The sequence below is a fragment of the Artemia sp. Qi Xiang Cuo genome, chromosome 15, assembly GCF_049724085.1.
Source record: "Artemia sp. Qi Xiang Cuo chromosome 15, ASM4972408v1, whole genome shotgun sequence".
Taxonomy (NCBI): Eukaryota; Metazoa; Arthropoda; class Branchiopoda; order Anostraca; family Artemiidae; genus Artemia; species Artemia sp. Qi Xiang Cuo.
This window is the reverse complement of record NC_142808.1, coordinates 44,784,545-44,797,460: the sequence shown is the minus strand read 5'-3', so window position 1 is coordinate 44,797,460 and position 12,916 is coordinate 44,784,545.

The window sequence follows — 12,916 nt, the reverse complement described above, 5'->3', positions numbered from 1 at the left end:
GATTGCTATGGCGGTGTCAGAATAACATGGTCCTATGGCGGTGTCAGAATAACATGGTCCTATGCCGGTGTCAGAATTCAATACGAGCATTCTACTAACATGCATGTCCTATTTAAGATTATTTGAAATTGTGACACCAAGGAGTTTAACATGTTTCACAAGCATTTCGGGTGGGATAGGGTCAAGGAAAGCGGGAGTGGATTTCAAAAAAATTATCGTCATTATATTTGATTTGGTGGAATTTACTTTCATCTTCATGTTCTTAGCATCATCTGAAATGTGGGTTAGGATTTTAATGGGGTCACTTTTAGCATTCCTGTGACACACCTCAAGGATCGACAAGTCATCCACGTATTTCCACCTTTGGGAAAAATCCCTACCAATATCGTTAATCATGACAAGAAATAAAAGTGGTCCCAATAAGGTTCCTTGAGGAATTCCACAATATATAGGGAGGAGGTTAGAGAAAATATTTTTGTATTTAACAACTTGAGATCTATTCGAAAGAAACCATATAACAATATTTACTAACAGAGGATCAAGTTCAAAGTTAACCAGTAGTGAACGAATTAGGATGGTATGGTCAACCAGGTCAAAAGCTTTTTGAAAATCAACTAAGACAAGTTTCAGCCAAACATTTGGTTTATCAAGGTTACTTACGATGGTATGCATTAAGTGCACATGTGTGGTGGAATGCAATGGGTGGTGGAAGTTTTCCTTAAGTTACCAAACTGCTGGGTGTCAATACTCGGACAAATAATATCCCTAAGCCAGTCACAGAGGAAACTTTCATAAAGTTTGGCGAAAACTGAAGTGAGTGTAATGGGGCGAATGTTGGCGAAAGTCAGACTGGTGCATTTTTTGGGACAGGTGTTATAAAACCTTGTTTCCAGCAACTTGGGAATTTACCGAATTTTGTGATGTGGTTGAAAATATTTGATAAAGGGTGAGCAATTTTGTCTGAAAAGGCTTTAATTAAGTCAACAGGGATGTCCAAGGGACAAATACTTGATTTTCTAAGCTTTAGAATTTTATTTATAACTTCAGAGGGAGAAATAAAGCGAAAGCAAGTAATTGGAGAAGCGGTCGTACTTGAGCCAGTGAAAGGGGGGAGACTTTGCACGATGGAAGCAAGGTACAAGTTTAATTCATTGGCCGTCTTATTAGGGGGTTCAGGGAGATAAAAATCAACCTCGGAAGGACTTTTTCCGCATATTTCTTTAGTTTTTCAAGCTTGGGCTTGTTAGAACATAGATCTTTGACTTTACTGTTATAATAATTAGAAGCTGCTTTGCTTAATTTTTTCTTTAGGAACTTCCTTAGACTATTAGCCTCAGTAATACGACCTGCTTTGAAAAAATTGATTTTTTTTTCTTATAAGTTTTTTAAAAGACTCAGTAACATAAGGCTTATCTGTAGAACACGTTTTAAATTTTTTCTCAGGGAACTGGGATTCATAATTACTCAATAAATTTTAGAGGGACAGAGCCATGTAGTCAACGTCATTTGTTTGATACACAGTGGACCAATTTTCAGTAGTAATCCAGGAGCCAAAATTGAAAAGTCCTGAGTCAGTGTGAGGTCTATAAGTGGTTTCAGTTATAGAAAATGACTGTTTAACTTTAGCCAGCGGAGATAGGAAAAGGCTAAAGTGGTAACTACCCCCTAGAAGGGGCAGAGTGGAGACGGGATTGTAAAACTTCGAAAGATTAGTGCAAATTAAATCAAGAGTAGTATTGCCTTTTGTAGTAGGGACATTAACGACCTGTTTTAAATTAAAAGCATTACATGTAGAATCAAGTCTTATATCGTTTGCGTCAGTAGAGATGCCATAATATCTCCGATCACTCACCCCTGCTGCCACCTATAACTTTTTTTACATAGTTTAATGAGGACAGGGTCAATGACCTCTTTCTCAATGGTCTCTTTCTCCAGGTGTGTTTTTGGCACGCTCTCAGCGAATGTTATGATCCAGAAATAGTATTTGTTGTTGTTTCCGAGGCAAATGTCAAGGTCAATGTTGTTGTTGTTGTTGTAAGTGCACGCTCTCAGCGAATGTCAAGGTCGATGTTGTTGTTGTTTCCGAGGCAAATGTCAAGGTCGATGTTGTTGTTGTTGTTGTAAGTGCAGGCTCTCAGCGAATGTTATGATCCTGAAATAGTATATGTTGTTGTTGCTCTAGCCAAATGCTATGAGTTTCTCGGAAACAGTTAGATCACGTGTTTCCTTCTCAGCCAATCAGCGGGCTTGTTTACATATTAGCGTCAGAGGGAATATAAGGAACGGATTTTTGTTAAATTTTTATTAGTCTGTGAATAGAATTCAAAGGAGTAAGAAGAATAAGAGTTGGACTTAACTCATTTGGATATATATTTGTGATGATGATGAGTGGAATGTTTACCCTCTTAGAAGTTGAAAGTGGAGTTGATGGTAATAATACAAAAGCACCAAACATTGCAGTGGAAATTACGAAAGGATTGCGGCTTTGTCTGGAATGGGATGCAGTATATGCAAGATATGTGATATCCTTGATCAAATTTAAAATGGAAGATCAATTATGTTTCGCTGCAAAAGTTGATATAGCACATGTGAATAGACTTCAATGTTCTTAAAACGTATTGTTGAAATATGTTGAAGATAATAAACTCAATCCCTAGTTTACATGCATATTTTTATTGTTATTCCTGTAACTATTCAATAAAATTGTTTTGAAATCAAAAATGTTCTATTTCTATTCTAGCTATAGTTAATGAATAATTGTCAGTTTACAGTCGGCAGTCGGAGTACAAGGATCGAAAAATGAATAATTTTGAGAAATAGAGGATTAGATCAAATCTAGTGTTTATGGAAAAACATTTGATTTTGGATGATGATTTTCTCGCGTTATCTCTTCAACGCAGGATGTTCTCTCTCAGGGAACACTTGACAATATAATGAAAACTGATTCTTCCCCATTGGGCTATTGTGTGTTAAACTTTTAAAATGTGATTCAAATGCTTATGCTCAATTTATTGATATATTGATCACGACTCGGCAGAATGATATTGCGGATATACTTTGATTGCCAATGTAGATGGCTCCTTCTCCAAAAGAGGTAGAGTCAAAGAGTTACTCCTCTCCCCTATTCCTCCACCTTGAATTTACGGAGTGAGGACGATCAGTTTCGTTTTAGCTGTGAGTGAGTTGACATCGGAAACCAAAATGTTCTATATATGTCCATTGTGCATGTACACTCTTGGCAGTTGGACTCAGTATGAGAATTGTACAATTATTGATGACTATAGTGAAAAGTGTAAATTATGTAATCCTTGTAAATTACATTGAGGCTATACAGTACAAATTAAAGGATGTAATTCATGTCTTGAAGAGGTATGTGACTCTCACCCTAGAGGGCACATGTGCTCCAATTGTCACTATGATAAATGTGATCAGTAGGAGAATACTTACCCCGCTATGATTGGAAAGAATCCCAAACGTGATTTTAGTTTATTTCTACGAGATTGGTATCGTCGTGGATTTAAATTATTCTGGGAAGAGGAATCTGGTCTACGATTAAAATGTTGGGGTAACAAAAAAATCTGGTTTCTACGTAATCGTTGTGATGACACTGCCTATTATGACTATAAACCCAGTGATTTTTATTTGGCAGTTACCGAATGTGATTCACCATTTGAAAACATTGTATGTGATATTGCTTCAAATAGACAGATTGAAACTCGTGAATTTCATAATATGAATGCAAATAGTATCATTGACTATACAAAGAGATATGACAAGAGTGAAGTTACATTGTCCTGTACAAAATGTGACCCTGACTTTGCAGTCAATCAAGATCAATATACAGTGAATCCAAATGATTTACCAGCATTAGTAGTTCACGACAGTTGCCTATACATCGAAGATGAAGAAATCTAAAAGTGAAGATTTAAAGACATTGTTGTATATATATGCATTTTATTAATAAACAAATTCACAAACATTTTTTAAGCACTTTACTCTTAGGGCACTGAAATCAATACTGTATAGGTCTGAGAGGATATTTTCCACTAGAAAGTCGTTCAAACGGGGATTGTCACTATAAATGTGGAGAAACTGCTTGTAAGTATAGCCACGGCATCGGAACACAAAATATAGTAGCGCATGGAAGCCACAGCTTTTAGTCGTTAGATCCTGCACCCTCTTCTGATTTTGAATAATAGTTTTCCCACTGCTCTCAATATATTTGCTGATGTGGGGTGTGTAGAATGTATAGGGTAGGCCAAGAGGATAAAAAAATTCGATATTCTTCATTATTTGATAGATGCACAGCCAATGACTCGCCAGCACAGTCGATGGACTGCTATTAACAATAATCAAGGTATTGTTGACACTTTGAATTTTTCCAAGATAGTCTGAGGGCAGACAATAGGATTTGTACTGAGACCTGTAGGGATCCATATTAAATACACTGATTATTTGACTGGTGTTCATGGGGCCAAGTCTAGTAGAACACTACCTTCGGGAGTGATTTCCCAATAGGTTTCATATTGATTTAGTGAGATTAGTGCAACACTCTCAGCCAATGGGTCGGCAAATGTACACTCTAAACGTACAGTCCCCGTACGTACTATACTCACATCCTGAGTCCCAGACAAATCCAATACAATGATGCCATATGTTTTAGCAAACATATCTTCGGTTATACCATTTTCAAATAGTTGCGAATCATGATCTAGGGTTTGCATGGTCAACTCATACAATGTTCTATAGGATTTATCAAAAGATAGATTGTAGAGTGGGATACCATTTACTTTACACACAAGAGATGAAAGTCCAAACATCTTGAATCTATGTGGGCATTCAGTCCATGATCCTATTGCACTGGCACTTTTCACAAATGCCAAAGCCAATTTCGAGGGGATTTCGCCATTGATAAAGGATGAATCGGTGAAGGTGCGTGACCCCACGGCAATATGACGTTGATTGGTGATTGTATGAGGAACAAGTAGTTTAATATTATTTCCATTGGCTCTCAGTTTTTCCACGGCCAAAGCAACAGATCTCATAACCTGCTGTTTGCGTACATGAAGTATTGCTGAGGTGAGGGAGAGACTTACATCGGGATTACCATCAGGTTCGTTTCTCAATATGAAATTGGATGGTGCAAGAGTTAATTTTATATCAACTTTAACATTGGGTGGCAACCATTGGGGTTTATTAAATATTTCATGATATATTTTACAAACTAGATGTAAATCACTAGTTGTAACATTTTTAAGTGCATCTGTACTATCAGTATTAGTAATATATTCATATCCTTTGGAGGCACCTCTCAATTCCTTGTATGACTTGGGCGTCATCAACGTGAATGGCATATAGCATGCATAGTTGGATAAATTGTTGCTTGTGCTAACCAGCGTACCGTTGATGTAGACACTAATTTGACGAAATAAATTATGTAGTATATAAATTTTCATAGGATATCCCATCGGCCCGAATTGGCATTGTATTATCGGATTTCCGGAATTTCATTTGCAAATCTATAAATGTGGATGATAAATCTATGAAGTCGTCTTCATTGGACTAAATTTGTAAGTGGATATCGACGGAGAGGGGGTGTTGGGGATAAACGTGTTCATTGTATTCATGCTTGACACTCACATCAACATTTTCGGCATTGAATAGATTCAATGAGGCGGAGAGTGAAGGTTGTGACTCTTTATTCGGCATGTATGACATTTTAATAGAAGAAATCAAGTTTCGATCTAACAATTTTATTCTTGGGGCTTCTGGTTACACTACGTATCGGCTTTTTCCTTCTTTTCTTCGACAAAAGGGATGTCTTTCGCTTCCGACCTGATTAGAGACTGATGAGTGATGCATTGTTTCTTAACCTTTTTAAACCTTTACCATTCTGTTTTAATTTCTCGCCAAGGGTTCGCGCACTGGACTTAAGATTTTCCGTGGCGCTTTTTTTAAAATCCTTGCCAGAGCCCCAATCGTATAGTGTAGAGGATGCAAAATCTGTCGCAGCCGGTACAAGATATTTTCTAGCCAGTGGTAGTGAAGAGCGAAACAGCTTAGCAAACCAGCTGCCAAGACCATACTAAAAAGAGGTTTACAAAAAGTATGGATGGAGCTGATTCTTGTTTTTGTGAAGCGAATTTAGGATTCTTTCTGATCAGTGTAGGATCAGTAGTCTCCCACTGATTAAATGTATCATGGAGACAATTAGTACATATAGGCCCGCTTTGCGCCGAATCAAACACCACTTCAAGGTGATAAATATATCACGCAATTTGCACATTGGAGCCCCCATTTACTATGCCAGAATTTTAAGATATGCTCCAATCATTATAGTCGTCTGTAGTTGTGCAATTCTCACATTGAGTCCAACTGCCAAGAGTGTACATGCACAATGGACATATATAGAACATTTTGGTTTCCGATGTCAACTCTCTCCCAGCTAAAATGAAACTGAGCGTCCTCACTCCATAAATTCAAGGTGGAGGAATGGGGGAGAGGAGTAACTCTGTAACGTTACCTCTTTCGAATGAGGGAGGAGCCATCTACATTGGCAATGAAAGTATATCCACAATATGATTCTGACGTGTCGTGATCAATATGTCGATAAATTGAGTATAAGCATTTGAATCGCATTTTAAAAGTTTAACATACAATAATCCAATGGCGGAGAATCAGTTTTCATTATATTGTCAAGTGTTCCCCGAATGAATATCTTGCGTTGAAGATATAACTTGAGAAAATCATCATCCAAAATCAAATGTTTTTCCATAAACACTAGATTTGATCTAAGTCTCTCTTTCTCAAATTTATTCATTTTTCAATCCTTTCACTCTGACTGCTGACTCTAGACTGAGCCTGATTCGTTAGCCCTAACCAGAAAAGAAATGGAACATTTTCGATTTCGAAACAATTTTATTGAATAATTATAACAATAACAATAATAGTATGCATGTACAATTAGCGATAGAGTTTATTGTCTTCAATATGTTTCAATAATGCACTTAAAGCACATTGAAGTCTATTCACATGTGCTATATCAACTTTTGCAGCGAAACATAATTGATCTTCCATTTTAAACTTGCTCAAGGATATCACTTATCTTGCATATGCTACATCTCATTCCAGACAAAGCCGCAATCCTTTCGTAATTTCTACCGCAATATTTGGTGCTCTTGTATTATTATCTTCAACTCCACTTTCTACTTCTAAGAGGGTAAACATTCCACTAATCATCAACACAAATATATATCCAAATGAGTAAAGTCAAACTGTTCTTCTTCTCACTCCTTTGAACTATAGCAAAAATCCTTTCCTTATATTCACCCCGTCACTACTATGTAAACAAAGCCCTCTGATTGGCTGAGAAGGAAACACGTGATCTAACTGTTTCCTAGAAACTCATAACATTTGGCTCGAGCAACAATAACATATACTATTTCTGGATCATTATATTCCCCGAGAGCATGCACTTACAACAACAACAACAACATCGACCTTGACATTTGCCTCGGAAACAACAACAACATTGACCTTGACATTCGCTGAGAGCGTGCACTTACAACAACAACAACAACATTGACCTTGACATTTGCCTCGGAAACAACAACAAATACTATTTCTGGATCATAACATTCGCTGAGAGCGTGCCAAAAACACACCTGGAGAGAGACCATTGAGAAAGAGGTCATTGACCCTGTCCTCATTAAACTATGTAAAAAAGTTATAGGTGGCAGCAGGGGTGAGCGATCGGAGATATTATGGCATCTCTACTTGCGTCACCCATCAGGAAAATTCCTGCACTTGGGTATTTTGATAGTACAAAGTCAGCACTTGCATGTAATTTTTTGATAAAATTTATTTTGTCAGCGGATCTCTGATTAGGGGAGTAATAAAAACAACATAGGACAATTAAATTGAAAGGACGCGGCAAGACTTCAGGTCGAACACACACCCACATAATCTCATCAAAGGGAGCGAGACACGGAATTGATATTCCACTTGGGTACAAGTCATTACGGACAAAGAATAGAATTCCGCCACCTTTCTTACCCAGAGGGTGGTGTTCTGGTCTGAGTTTAATAAACTGAGAAAAATTGTTAATCTTTAACATGTGAAAATTTTAGGCTTGAACTTCAGTAATAGCAATTAGATATAATCTATATATTTTAGAAAGGGTGTCTAATTCATTAAGTTTTTCAAAGTCATGGCTTTCAGTATTGCTCAACAAGTGTTTAGGGAAACTAAAGAGACTTGTGACAGTACCGTTTTTACACTTTACTTTTTTATATATCACAGATGGGGTCAGGGCTTCTGGCGGAATTCTTGACGGGGGCTAAACTTGGATAGTGAGAACAAGGGACAGGGGGATCAAATACATCTTCTTCAAATACAATTGCAGTTGATTGAGCAGGTACTAGCGGAGACTCTAAACAGCGGTTGAGTTTGGGGTGAACTGGAGGAATCAAGAGAGATGAGGTTATTTTTGCAGGAGAATGGTACGAAGAGTTCACGTTGAGTGGGTACGTAAGGTGGTGGGGAATGATAGGTGGAAGGGTAGGAAAAGGTTGGAAAGCAGCTGGCGGGTGGAGAAGGTTAATCTTGGAAAAAGAAGGAAGGGGGGAGAAAAGTGAAGAGGGAGACTAGGGTATGATTGGGATAGGTACTCGATTGGTCAGAACTGGATGGCTCGTGGGCTTTCTTGTGTGTGAGCGATGGTCTAAAAAATATTTAGTAGGATTAGCAGAATTTAGATGACCTCTGGGTAGTCCAGTTTTGGGAACCTACTACGACTCTTAATGGGCAATTTGATATGATGTTTTGCACAGCCAAAGCATCTTCCACTTGAAAATTGTTTATAGATATCAACATGGGGGTATTTGCACAGATTATTTATACAACGGCTAAAAACATGAAGCTTAAAAATGTGTAGATATCTACAATTACTAGCCAAACGTGTACTGTCTAAAAATCTATAGCACACATTAGGATCATTGCACTCAAGATCACAGAACTCTTTTATGAATATATGATTGCATTGGGTGAGAATTTCCGCTTGTAAGTTTGACATCATTGTCAATTTTTAAAGATGTGTTATGACGACTGGATTTCAAGAATAAATTATCTTCAGTTAAAACAAGGTCAGAAGGATTAGTTTGCGTAACCTTGCTAATCCCCTGAAAAAATTCTGACGAGGGAAGTTCACTAGCACTTGCTTGATTACATATAGTGACGTTTTCAGGTTCAAAGGAATTTACAGTTTTTACGCAACTTTGGATAATGCATATTTGGGCTAGAAGTATCAGCTGAAGGAGAAACATTTAGCGATATAGGAGAGTTTAATGCATGTATAGTATCAACAATTGGTAGCTGAAAACCGAATTATAACATTTTGATTTCATTGTCCTTAAAAAGATCACTTTTCTAACGTTCGTAATGATCAGATAAACTATCATAAAGAAATTCAGGATTAGTAATCCGTTTCCTGAGATTTATGATATCCGCGTCTTTTTTAAGGCAATCTTCACAGGTATGGGGCTCGAAGACACTAGCCGTTTTTGCAATGCCTGCCGATTCACCTTTACTGGAACAATAGATTTGGAGGGTAATTTGGGATTAATGGGTTGTGGTTATTTCTCCAGAATAAATCCATCTATCAGAAATACTTTCGATATTACCCTAAATGCGTGGCATAACAGAGGGCTGTGCAACGCTATTTTCAAAGATTACTTCAAATTGTTCTTCGTTGTATATAGTTCGATATTAATCATTCAAAGCAATGGTGGATCTCAAAGTGTTGATTTTATGAACCTCTTCTGGTTTAAAGTAAATGTAATTAATCGCATCGTTTTCCCCCAAACCCATCCGACAAAAATTTTGAGATAGTAATTTTGTTAAAAATAGTTCAAACATCAGATAATAAAAACTCCGATGTTGACACAAACCCATTTTTTTTCAATTTGATATTGTTACTTTGATACCAGTTTTGATACTTTGATGAATATTTGATTTTTTTAAGTAAGTTTGATTTTGAATTAAAGAATTTTTAAAAACTTGTTTTGCAATCGAAAGCGAACTAGAATTAATTTAAAAAAACTTTACGAAAAATAGGCTTTTCAAAGAAATGTAAAGGCCATTTTAAACTTAAGCTCAGCAGATGCAAATACCTTTTAAAATTTAAACTCAAAACGACCAGAGATTACTATTATAGAATAAATGAAACCCAAAACGAACAGAAATTAAATAAACAATCAAAGCAAAAACATACAGCAAGTAATAATATAAATGAATAAATAGATCTTAAAGCGAGTAATGCATAGATTGAGTATAAAATTCAAGCTTAAAACGAAAAAAAAAATGCCTATTGAAGTGTAAATGAAACTTAAAATGAACAGAAATTACATAAACTATCAATGCAAACAAACACACAATAGATATTAATGTAAATTAATAAATAAATCTTAGAACGAGTGAAACTTAAATTGAATATGCTAAATCAAGCTTGAAACGAACAAAAATCACTACAAACAAGAGTTTGTGTATAACCTCCTTCTCTCTCTGTAAAAATTTGAAACCGACTGCGTCATTGGGGCTTTACTGAAAACTATATGCGTCTTGAACAGTCTTGGAAAATATAAACAACCTCAAATTGAATATTTGATGTATAATGATATTAATTGTTGAAAGATCCATCAATTCAAGAAATTATTTCACTGTAATTGTATTTTTATTTTCAATGCTGTAAGAACTGGAAAAGAAAATATTTGTAATATAATCCGTGTTCAGTTAAGCACCAATGACGCAGTGGGCTTTTGGTTTTTATTTACAGTTAGGAAAGGAGGCAGTATCCAAACACTTGTTTGTAGTGAAACTATATTCGTCTTTAACAACTGTAAAAAGAGCTAGTAAATTAAACTGAGTATTTGATGTATAATGATATTAATTGCTGAAAGCTCATCAGTTCAAAATGTTACTATAATTTTAATGTTTATTTTCAATATTAAGTACAAAAGAAAATATTTGTCATAAAATTGGTTTTCAGTTTTAGATTCAGGTGTTCGTTTTAGATTCTCTAATTGGTCAACACTGATCGAAATATCTAAAAAGCCAATTTGTTCTAAATTGTCAAAACTTCCGATAACTCAGACTTATATATCCGTGGTGCCTCGCCCGCAACAGACCCTGGGGCAAGAATTGTAAATTATGCAATTTATCGATTGTTTCCATGTAGCAAATATCATTGAGAAAGCAGGGGGCTGTTTGGTCCTGGGTATGTTTGGTCAAGTAAAGAACGATGTTGGCACAATGTATTTTTTTTCCAGACCAGGGCACTTTGTCTCGAAGGAGTTGTCGTAGAAACTTCGAAAAGGGCTCATTTGATTGGAAATTGGAATGGCTAGTGCCCTTTTTAATAGTCAAAAGTGATTGGAAGGCAACTAACAACCCATCCACACCCACCATTTCCCCAAATACATCCAATCAAAATTTTGAGACAGCCATTTGGTTCAATGTAGTTGATTTCCAGATAGAAATTATGTTTTCGGGGAAGATACTCCCCCACAGCCCTCAGGGCAAGGGTTGTTACCCATAAGTTATGCCCTGGGGACATATAAGGTTTTTATAGAAAGCTTTGTCGTAGAAACTTCAAAAAGGGCTCATTTGATTTGAAATTCAATGGGCTAGTGCCCTTTTTAATAGTCGAAAGTGATTGTAGGGCGACTAACCCCTCTCTCATGCCTACTTTTTCCCCAAACACGTCCAATCAAAATTTTGAGATAGCCATTTTGTTAAACGTAGTTGAAAGTTCTGGAAACTAGGTCTTTGAGAATGACAACCCCCCCCCTCCACAGCTCACAGAGCAAGGGTTGTAAGTTATGCCCTGAGGGCACATAAGGTTTTTATAGAAAGCGTTGTCGTAGAAACTTCAAAAAGGGCTCATTAGCTTGGAAAATTGAAATGGCTAGTGCTCTTTTTAACACTCAAAAGGGATTGGAAAGCAACTAACGCCTCTTCCACGCCCATAACTTCCCCAAACATATCCAATCAAAATTTTGATATATCCAATTTTTTTAACACAGCTGAAAGTTTTGGAAATTATATATTTGAGCATGATACTCCCCCAACAGTCTTCAGGGCAAGGGTTATAAGTTATGCCCTGGGGGCATATAAGGTTTTATTGAAAGCATTGTCGTAGAAACTTGCAAAAGGGCTCATTGAATTGAAAATCCAAAGGGCTAGTGCCCTTTTTAATTGTCGAAAGTGATTGGGGGACAACTAACCCCCCTCTCACTTCTATAATTTCCCCAAACACATCCAATCAAAATTTTGAGCTCTCTATTTTGTTCAATATATTTGAAAGGTTTGCAAATTATGTCTATGAGGATAACACTCCCACTAAAGCCCTCAGGGCAAGGGTTGTAATTTATGCCCTGGGTGAACTAAATGTTCATATAGAAAGCGTTGTCGTAAAAACTTCAAAAGGGCTTACTCGATTGGAAATTGAAAGGGCTAGTGCCCTTTTTTACATTTGAAAGTGTTTGGAGGGTAACTAACCCTCCTCCCACGCCAACTATTTTCCCATAAACATTCAATCAAAATTCTGAGATATTAATTTTGTTCAACGTAGTTAAAAATTCTGGAAATTAGGTCTTTTAGGATGATAACCACCCTCAGAGGCCCCAGGGTAAGGATTGTAAGGTATACCCTGGGGTCTTATAAGGTTTTATTGAAAGTGTTCCTGTAGAAACTTAAAAAAAAACTCATTTGATTGGCAATTGAAAAGGCTAGTGCCCTTTTTAATTGTCGAAAGTGATTGGAGAGCAACTAACCCTCGTCTCACGCCCATCATTTCCCCAAACACATCTAATTAAAATTTTGAGGTAGACATTTTCTTCAACGTAGTTGAAAGTTCTGG